Raw genomic sequence first — 10,607 nt, forward strand, 5'->3', positions numbered from 1 at the left:
GATACACCGTGAACTATGCACGTGCCCTTGCGTACACGGTGAGCAGCGATGTTTCGTTTGCCAAATGTCCAAACGCTGAGACAACCATTGCGCAAAACCGTACAACACAGACGCGTAAACATATATCCTGCTAGATGCTTATTTGGAAGTGAAAGCATCCTTATCAGCTGATAGTGCACATACATTGAGATGGGGGGGGGGGGCGTTTGTTTATGTACCGCGAGATAGCAGTGGCAGTAAATAATGGGTCAGTGCCGAATCGTTGGAGAAGATCACACGCCAGGTGCGGCCATCTCCTCCTACAACGATAACGGGAAATTAAAATCTCAGAGTGTGACAGCGGTCACCCATTGTCAAAGCGCGGGCCACACAGTCAGGCTACTTCCCGCTTTCATCACGTGCCTGCGGGTCTCTGGCCGAGCCGATGGGTGTGTATGGGTGTCTTATCAGTCAATGGGCCTCTATGAAAGTCGACGAATGTCCATGCGAGTCTATATCTCGTATCGTGGGCCAAGCAGTAACGCCACTGCCCGTTTCCACCACTCGCCGGCAGCATTTCAGATTAGCACCATGATGAGGCTGCTCCCTGAAGCCTCCCTGCGCCTCACTCTCCAGGCCAGACGTGAGCGTAGAACACGTGGCCCAGCGACTTTAGGCCGTCGAGAAAAGCGCACGCGGTGGCCGTCTTTTCACGAAATACCGAACGAGGGTGAGATGGGACCCGACCCCACCCTCTACGAATCATTCGCGCAGTCACCCGCTGACTCAATCACATTCAGTGCACGGGCGGGCGACGATTGCGACACGCTTTGAGTTGGCGCGTCCGTTGTGTACAAAACACAAATTGTATCTTCACGATAAGCCTGTGCTAGGAATGGACAGTGGCCTTGTATAGTAATGCCCGGACCCCCGCCCTATACCTCAGCTGGTTACATTAAATATTGACACTGCGCGGTTGGGCAAATGTTTCTCTATTCTCCCTCCAGCAGGCAGGGTGAGGCACACACACACAGACACACATACAACAACAACCGCCATTCGTCACTAAGTGGCGGTGACGTCACCACGACGACGCTTGTGCCAGGCCATGTGCACCTTGAGGCCACGTGAAGTGTGGAACGCCCGCTGGCAGGAGGTCACGGGGCAGACCCAGGTGCCACGGGTCGACTGACTAAGATGACTGAGATGACTAACTGATGCACCACCTGTGCCCCCTACTGTGCCAACCTGCTGTGCTTTAGCCACCCGGCGCTCCGCTCGTTGTTGTGAGCGTCGCTCCTCCGCCCTCCGTTGTTGTTGGAGGGCGACTGCCTCCAACTGCCCAGTAGCGTCCTTCATGAGCCTCCTCCACAGAGGCCGATCTTGACACCGCTGGTACCAGTCATCGGCAAGTCCACTCAGCTCCACGTCTTCCTGTACCACATCACTCCATCTCTTCTCGAGGCCGTGCCGCGCCCGTTTAGCCCCCTCGATCCGGCCAACAAAAGCTGTTTCGGCATGCGGTGGCTGGGCATGCGGGCTACATGACCCAGCCAACGCAGCCATGCCTGCCGGAGGAGCTCACCGATGGGACCTTGCCCAGATCTTTCAAGGATTGTGAGCTCCTCACACAATCCAGCCTGGTTAAACCCAGGATGGATCGTAGGCAGGATAGCCTAAATGTTTCTAACCGGCGAAGATGTTCCATTAGGGGGGTCCACGTTTCGCAAGCGTAGAGAAGGGAGGGAATGACCGTGGCTGAGAAGACCTGAAGCTTAGTGCGGAGCGACAGACCAGGTAGCTTCCACACAGCGTTACGCAATCGATGAAAAAATATTGCCACTCGACTGATTCGGAGTGAGACCTCTGCTGTTAAACTGGAGCCGGTTATAAGCACACTGCCCAGGTATGGTAAACTCTCCACTCTCTCCACAACTGCCCCATCACCGATTGGGAGTTGTGGGGGTGGAGTGTCCGATGATACAAAATACCCAGGCAGGTGCTTAGTTTTGGTGGGGCTGATAGTAAGGTCCCATCTCTTAGTGGAACGCTCCAGTCTCAGCAGCAGCGTCTCCAATTCCTCCTCTGAATGAGCAGCTATTACCAAATCATCGGCATACATAACGTGGTTGAGCAATAGGGAGCCATCCCTTGACCGCACCCGGGCATTGATCAGCCTCCCACTATATCTGTACCAAATGGAGATTCCCCCGGTACAGCTATTGAAGGCTTCACGAACTACGTGGTCAAAATAGATGTTAAATAATGTGGGAGCCAGAGGACATCCCTGTCGCACCCCAAGGTGTACAGGGAATGGCTCTGACTCCTGGCCACGTAGTTTTACCCGGGCCCGCTCACCATCATGAAGGTCCTTAATGATCGTGAGCAGAGGGTCAGGGACTCCAAAAGCACGAAGAACAACCCAGAGCCCAGGCCTACTGATGGTATCATAGGCCTTGACCAGGTGAATAAAGCAGAGATGTAGGTCTTGTTGGAATCCCTACACCTCTGCTGTAGCAGACGGACAGAAAATATGGCATCTGTGCAGGACCGCCCTTTCCTGAAACCGCATTGGGGCTCCGCAAGCCTCTCCTCAGCGTGCCTGGCAAAGCAATGTTGAATAATCCTTTCCCGGCACACACACATACAACACACACATACAACACACACACATGCAACACACACACACACATACAACACACACACAACACACACACACATACAACACACACATAAAACACACAACACACACATACAACACACAACACACACATACAACACACATATACAGCAGACACACATACAACACACACACACATACAACACACACACATACCACACACACATACAACACACACACACAAACAACACACATATACAACACACACACACATGCAACACACACATACAACACACATATACAACACACACACACATACAACACACACACATGCGCACAATATTCAAACATTCTCTTTAAAAATGTCGTGAACTGCATTTGTATTTCCAGAGGATGTTCCACGACTCGCCGCTGTCTCCAGCCAGGGCCACCCGCTGCCTTGCACGACCCCGTGCGCCCTCTCTCTCCCAGACCCGCCGTGGGCTGTCAGCGTGCCCCCGGGTCACGTCAACATTGGATAGCTCGAACTCCAACCAATGGAAACTCCACATTCCCATGGCAGACACCAGGTATATCCACGTGAAGGACACTCTGAGACTCCCTACAGAGCGGTACGCGGATGAAGAGGTGTTGCAAGGGACGCAATCGCAGCTGGCAGTCGTGGGTTGTTCTCAATTGTGGGTTTAAGTAAAATGACGTTCACATTTAGGGTTTGCCAACCCTTCACCATCGCGGACCCAATGCTTTCATAGCAGCGTTTGTCAAAACAGGCACACGCTGGTGCAGGTTTCAACTGCACGAGGCTCGTCAGCAGTCCGGCCTACTGAACAAAACGCTGCCGGTGCTTTTCCTGCCATTGCGGACGAAAGCCTCCATACACCGATGAGACTCGAAAAGATGAAGAAGTAAAAACAAATAACGTAGCTATCAGAGGGCTCCAAAACCAGAGCGGCGCAGGTGCCGCGCAATGAGTCGAGGTGGCAATCGGACAGAGGGCACCGCTCTACATTCCTTGAGACAGTCCGTGGGCTTATCTCTCTCTCTCTCTGATGGTTTGAATAAAGGCATCTGTTTGAAACCGGCCCAGAACACATGCGGGGCTGTAAGAAAAACACTTCCGTCCGAAAGGGCCGTGGGGCGGCTTACTGCACTGAAAATAATATTTTCAATTCTTAACTTGAAAGAGGTATTTTTGTTTTGCTGTTGTTAAGTACTCGTCTATTTATTTCGGAAGTTGTATCGGACAGGCCGGGGAGGCCGCAGCGGGCCGTGCTGCTGTTGCGTGCCACGCGAGGGGTGGGCGCTGATTAAAGGCGCGCTGCTCTTCCAACGAGCGTGAGCCCCAGGGTTCAAGTCCGCAGGGAAACCCCCCGGAGCCCCGTTGGGGCCATTTACAAGCGCGGCTCAATTACCGCAAGTTACAACGCGCGCTGCTCGCGGCCACAAATCCCCGGCGCTCGCTTCACGCGGAGCTCCAACCCCCAAGAACGACAAAGCGGGCCCCTGACGCCGCAGAATTCTTCTCTCACCCCCACTCCCGCGATCGTGACCCTGAGGTTCCCGAGAGCAAATTTCGGCTCCGATTATGCGGAGTATGAATCACGTCAGCTAAGCGGGGTTGAGCCTAGACGGTGCTTGGATGGGCGGCCTGTGACCACCTCGCATGAACAGGCCGTCGCAGGGGCTGCTGGGATACGCGCACGGCAGTAGCGATATCCACTGTTGTGCTGAACTTCTATGCCCCCATGTCTGCGCTGCCTCTGCCTTCACCAACCCGCATTGACCGGGCATGGTAAACGTCTCCCCAGAACCCCCGCGCGCGCTGTAATCCAGCAGTGGATCGACAAAAAGGGCAGCGCATTGCACATTCCCAGCCCCATGCTGGGTTGTTCCTGGGCATTGGTTCACGTCCCAGGCACGTACCCCAGGCCCCGGCTAAACAGTCTTCGAGCAAGAGGCTCATAAAATAAGTCTTGAGGCTACTCACCGAGCGCAGAACGTCGTGTGCCCGTGTCACTCCACTGCTGGAGGGCGACCTCCCCCACGCCGTGGAGGGGAATTAACTTTAAACCAAAGTTCACCGCGCTGCTCAATGCCGGTTGGTGAAGGACAGCAGAGATGCGTGGGCATGGAAGCACAGCACGGCAGTGGATGTTTTGTTCTGCACTGCCCCAACTACTGTTCACCGTGGAGACTGGCAGCTACAGCAGCAGCAACAGCATCAACAGCAGCATCAATAGCAGCGACATCAACAGCAGCAGCGACAGCAACCTATAACACGCACAGCGAAGATGAATGTCCGTATCGACGGATAATATCATCGCTGTGACGAGACGCACAAACACACCGATGGCTGCTCGTGGCCCAACCAGTGGAGAAAGTCACAATAAGTTGCAGTTCTATACTGAGCCGAGCACCACAAGTGGCTGGGCGCTGATCCAGAGCTCAGTTTGGGTGAAGAGTTCCCGTCCCTGCGCACGGGACAACTCGAGGGCGCCCGACCCGCGCCAGACGAGCTGTGTCCACCTGTGATGCGCACGGAGGCCCACATGGATGTCACCCCGATGGGGGTTATTTGACCATACCTCACCACGCTCCTCAGTGCGGATTCGGCGAGGACGGTGAGTACAGGACGTGGGGGGCATAGAAGTAGAGTACAACCATGGGGTCCTCTGCACCGGTCTGTCTGCTGCTGCTGCTGCTGCTGCTGCCCAGCGTGTGTGCGCACTGCGGCCGCCCATCCAAGCAGCTGTCCAGGCTTAGCGCCTGCTTGGCTTCTGAGATGTGACGAGATCGGCCTCACTCCGGGGGCTTTGGTCGGAGGCGTCCACTCATAGACATTTATCAAAAGCACGTGCAGCCAAGTGTCAACAAAATAAGACAAAGATCCCCCCTATAGCCTTAACAGACTGTTGGGGCAAGTGCCGTTAGCGAGTAGCACCTATGAAGGCCAACAGGGCACATGAGGGGGTGGTTGGCCAACACCACGCCCGGCCGCCTTTGTCTCCCCAGTGGCAATGTTTACACACCGCACCTGGTACTCATTTCAGGCTGAGTCGACCTAGGGGAGGCCCAGAACCGGTTCAGATAACCATTGGTGTTGGCCGTGAGTAGGAATCGAACTCGTGGCGCCGCGCGATAACTGCTACACCGCCGCTCCCCACCCACACACGCACACGTGTGTTTGATGCATGTATGTTAAACCTCTTTCGCACCGTGCATAGCCAACCGCGCTAATCAGAGGTAGAGCCAATCGGTCCCACTGGAATGAAAGAATGCATCGCATGCAATGACACGTTCCACCTTGGCGGCATGACCTTGACTACGCAAGCCTACAACGAAACCACCTTGAGTGTGATCGACGCCGTCAAATCTCGTAAGCCAAGCAGGTACTGAGCCTGGTTCGTACCTGGATGAGGGCACTGCCTGGGGAAGCCAGGGGCATGCCAGTGCTGAGTGTCACCCCCTGGTGGAATGCCTGGTGGGTTCTCACATGCCCCTCATTGGAACTGAACACGCAAAATGCAGCGAGTCTCGCCGTATTTCTTTAACCTGTACGGAGTGCTGAGCATCACCAACCCTCGATCGTTGAACGGGGTTTTGATGAATGGGATTTTGATGATTGGGGTTTTGATGAATGGGATTTTGATGATTGGGGTTTGATGAATAGGGTACTATGTATTTCTTCAACGTGAAGCCAAACCCTCATTTATATAATGGACCACACCAAGTTCCAATGAAGGGGGACCATCTGGATAATCGTGAGACGTGGTGGGGATTTCCCAGGTAAGTGAAAGGCGTGGTGGTGTTTCGTAGACCAGGCACCACGTTTGGCGTGTTATCTACAAAGCACAGCTCAATAGGTCTTGGCACTAAACACTTAAAGGCAAAAGACTGCCAATGTCATGTGAAGACTCAGTGGTTACGGCTCGTCTCATCACCCGCGATACACAGACGTGCGTAGATTGATAAACTCGTTTATTTAGAACTGCTTTTTGTGTTTAGTTTGTTGTCCTTCCCCCGCACCTCCAATTAGCGCGGTCGGCTACGTACGGTGCGAAAGAAGTTCAACGTACATACATACATAGACAATGATAAAGTATGCATAATAAGAATAATATGTTTACCTATTCGTATTTAGGCCATATAAGACGAGGCCACGAAGAAGGCTGTCTCTGGTGTAGGCCAATCAGTTTCAAAGAAAATGCGAGTACATTATCAGAGCACGTTTGTGTGGATGTTCACCACACGAATGCGTGGTTAGTGCAGACTTTATTCCATGCTAAAAGTTATCTATTCGGTGTTTGCACGCCTCAACACCCGCTGTTTTATTGCCACAAAGGGGAAACCCGTCTCTTGTTTTGTCATAGCCGTATATACAAACACACACGCGTGCGTTAGCCCGCAGCGACCACATTGCTACCAACACTCGCACGGCCGGGGCGCACAGGACTGAGCACGCTCTTACGCAACAATTGTAATTGTTCCCCCACCACCACCCCTGGCAGGAATTACATCCATCACTGCCGTTGTATTGTGGAGATAAACAATGCGGCTGTATGCCTTTCATTCAAAAGCATGCGCTTCCTCCACTCGCATGAGCGCAAACGCGCAGCAGCTCACACACAGCAGCAGCAGCTCACACAGAGCAACAGCAGCTCACACAGCAGCAGCAGCAGTTCACACACAGCAGCAGCAGCTCACACACAGCAGCAGCAGTTCACACACAGCAGCAGCAGCTCACACACACAGCAACAGCAGCTCACACAAAGCAACAGCAGCTCACACACAGCAGCAGCAGCTCACACAGAGCAACAGCAGCTCACACAGAGCAACAGCAGCTCACACAGCAGCAGCTCACACACAGCAGCAGCAGCTCACACACAGCAGCAGCAGCTCACACACACAGCAGCAGCAGCTCACACACACAGCAACAGCAGCTCACACACAGCAGCAGCAGCTCACAAGCAGCGGCAGCTCACACACAGCAGCAGCAGCTCACACAGAGCAACAGCAGCTCACACACACAGCAGCAGCAGCTCACACACACAGCAACAGCAGCTCACACACAGCAGCAGCAGCTCACAGCAACAGCAGCTCACACACAGCAACAGCTCACACACACACAGCAGCAGCAGCTCACACACAGCAGCAGCAGCTCACACACAGCAGCAATAGCACACAGCAGCTCACACACAGCAGCAGCAGCTCACACAGCAGCAGCAGCTCACACACAGCAGCAGCAGCAGCTCACACACAGCAGCAGCTCACACACAGCAGCAGCAGCTCACACACAGCAGCAGCTCACACACAGCAGCAATAGCACACAGCAGCTCACACAGAGCAACAGCAGCTCACACAGAGCAACAGCAGCTCACACAGCAGCAGCTCACACACAGCAGCAGCAGCTCACACACAGCAGCAGCAGCTCACACACACAGCAGCAGCAGCTCACACACACAGCAACAGCAGCTCACACACAGCAGCAGCAGCTCACAAGCAGCGGCAGCTCACACACAGCAGCAGCAGCTCACACAGAGCAACAGCAGCTCACACACACAGCAGCAGCAGCTCACACACACAGCAACAGCAGCTCACACACAGCAGCAGCAGCTCACAGCAACAGCAGCTCACACACAGCAACAGCTCACACACACACAGCAGCAGCAGCTCACACACAGCAGCAGCAGCTCACACACAGCAGCAATAGCACACAGCAGCTCACACACAGCAGCAGCAGCTCACACAGCAGCAGCAGCTCACACACAGCAGCAGCAGCAGCTCACACACACAGCAGCAGCAGCTCACACACAGCAGCAATAGCACACAGCAGCTCACACACAGCAGCAGCAGCTCACACACAGCAGCAGCAGCTCACACAGCAGCAGCAGCTCACACACAGCAGCAGCAGCTCACACACAGCAGCAGCTCACACACAGCAGCAATAGCACACAGCAGCTCACACACAGCAGCAGCAGCTCACACACAGCACGGCGGCCCTGCGATGAGCATCACCGCGGGGCGCCACATGCGCCCCGCTCGCCCGGGGCCTCTGCCCCTTGGCCGCGGCGAGTCCGCGACACGCGGCCATTCGGGCGATTGGCGAGCACCAAACGCTGCGGGACATCGGCGTGTGCGGCACGTGGAGGACATTAGATACCACTTCTCGAGCGAGCCGAGGAGGGGGGGCCCATCGGCTACTGGAGCCGCGTGTTGTGTCCCTCCCTGCCTCCACATCTCCAGGCTGCGGGATCAATCACGTGGCAGTGCGGTCTGGATCGCGACTCTAACACGCGCGTTGTGACCTGATGCACTCGGCCCGGTCACCAATAACCATAAAACTGCCACCGTAATGTAAAAAAGCCGTGTTTATTATATATGTATTATATATTTATTATATATAGATGCGCCGCCGATATCCTGGGGTGAGAATTGAGGCTGCAGCCGCCCGTGATTGAAACCGGCTTGTCCCGTGGAGGAGTTTATGGCCTAAGCCGGGTCACCAATCACCGCGGGTAAAAATAAAAATTGGTTATGCAGTGAATATGAAGCAACAACACAAATCCAGCTCTGGGATTTAAAAAAAATATAAATCCGTTTGGCTCGTGCGTGTGCCCACGAACGCCACTCTCAGTGGCGGGCCGCGTTTGGGAAGTGCTGCCCCATCATGTCAGGAATAGAGAGTTCACTCGAAGGCATCTGGGAGGGGGCACCGTGGCGACACCCGCACCCACGATGGGCCCTCCTCTCGCACCCACGATGGGCCCTCCTCTCGTACCCACGATGGGCCCTCCCCTCGCACCCACGATGGGCCCTCCTCTCGCACCCACGATGGCCCTCCTCTCGCACCCACGATGGGCCCTCCTCTCGCACCCACGATGGGCCCTCCTCTCGCACCCACGATGGGCCCTCCTCTCGCACCCACGATGGGCCCTCCTCTCGCACCCACGATGGGCCCTCCTCTCGCACCCACGATGGGCCCTCCTCCCGCACCCACGATGGGCCCTCCTCCCGCGCGAAGGCGCGGACCGCTGCGCGAGACGCCCCGGACGGATTCTGTCCGCCCCTTGACGTGACGACGCGGAGTGAGCTCGGCACGGATGTCGTAAAATGCCCCAAGATTCTACAAAATCCCGGCACGAATGTGGCTCACCTTGCCAGGCTGTGACACAACTCGTGGCGGGGCGCGTCGGAATGTGAAGTGAGGCCGAGGGATAACGGGAACTGCGACGCTGCTCCGTCGATGTCGCCTTGCAGAGGCCAGTTGTCAGCCACGGGAAGCCGATGCTCTGCCCCTCGCTAATGGCGCCGTCTTTCTCTGCGGCACGCAGAATGCAAGGTCACGTGACACCGGGGTCGTTCCACAAGGGCACGTGACACCGGGGTTGTTCCACAAGGGCACGTGACACCGGGGTCGTTCCACAAGGGCACGTGACACCGGCGTTGTTCCACAAGGGCACGTGACACCGGGGTCGTTCCACAAGGGCACGTGATACCGGGGTTGTTCCACAAGGGCACGTGACACCGGGGTTGTTCCACAAGGGCACGTGACACCGGGGTCGTTCCACAAGGGCACGTGACACCGGGGTTGTTCCACAAGGGCACGTGACACCGGGGTTGTTCCACAAGGGCACGTGACACCGGGGTCGTTCCACAAGGGCACGTGATACCGGGGTTGTTCCACAAGGGCACGTGACACCGGGGTTGTTCCACAAGGGCACGTGACACCGGGGTTGTTCCACAAGGGCACGTGATACCGGGGTCGTTCCACAAGGGCACGTGACACCGGGGTCGTTCCACAAGGGCACGTGACACCGGGGTTGTTCCACAAGGGTGCGCACGACTGCGCAGGTGTTTTGTTGCGGTCGTGCTGTTGTTGCACAGCTCTCCGATGCATTGTCGGGTTGCACCGCCCCCGTCATCCGGCACGACGTGCGAGGTTTCGCTCTCTCGGAAGTTCCCCAGCACGCGCGGTCACTTCACGTCGGGGGACGCCGTTCCGACCAAC

The sequence above is a fragment of the Petromyzon marinus genome, chromosome 45 (assembly GCF_048934315.1).
Source record: "Petromyzon marinus isolate PM22_M1 ecotype Great Lakes invasive population chromosome 45, UKy_Petmar_22M1.pri1.0, whole genome shotgun sequence".
NCBI lineage: Eukaryota > Metazoa > Chordata > Hyperoartia > Petromyzontiformes > Petromyzontidae > Petromyzon > Petromyzon marinus.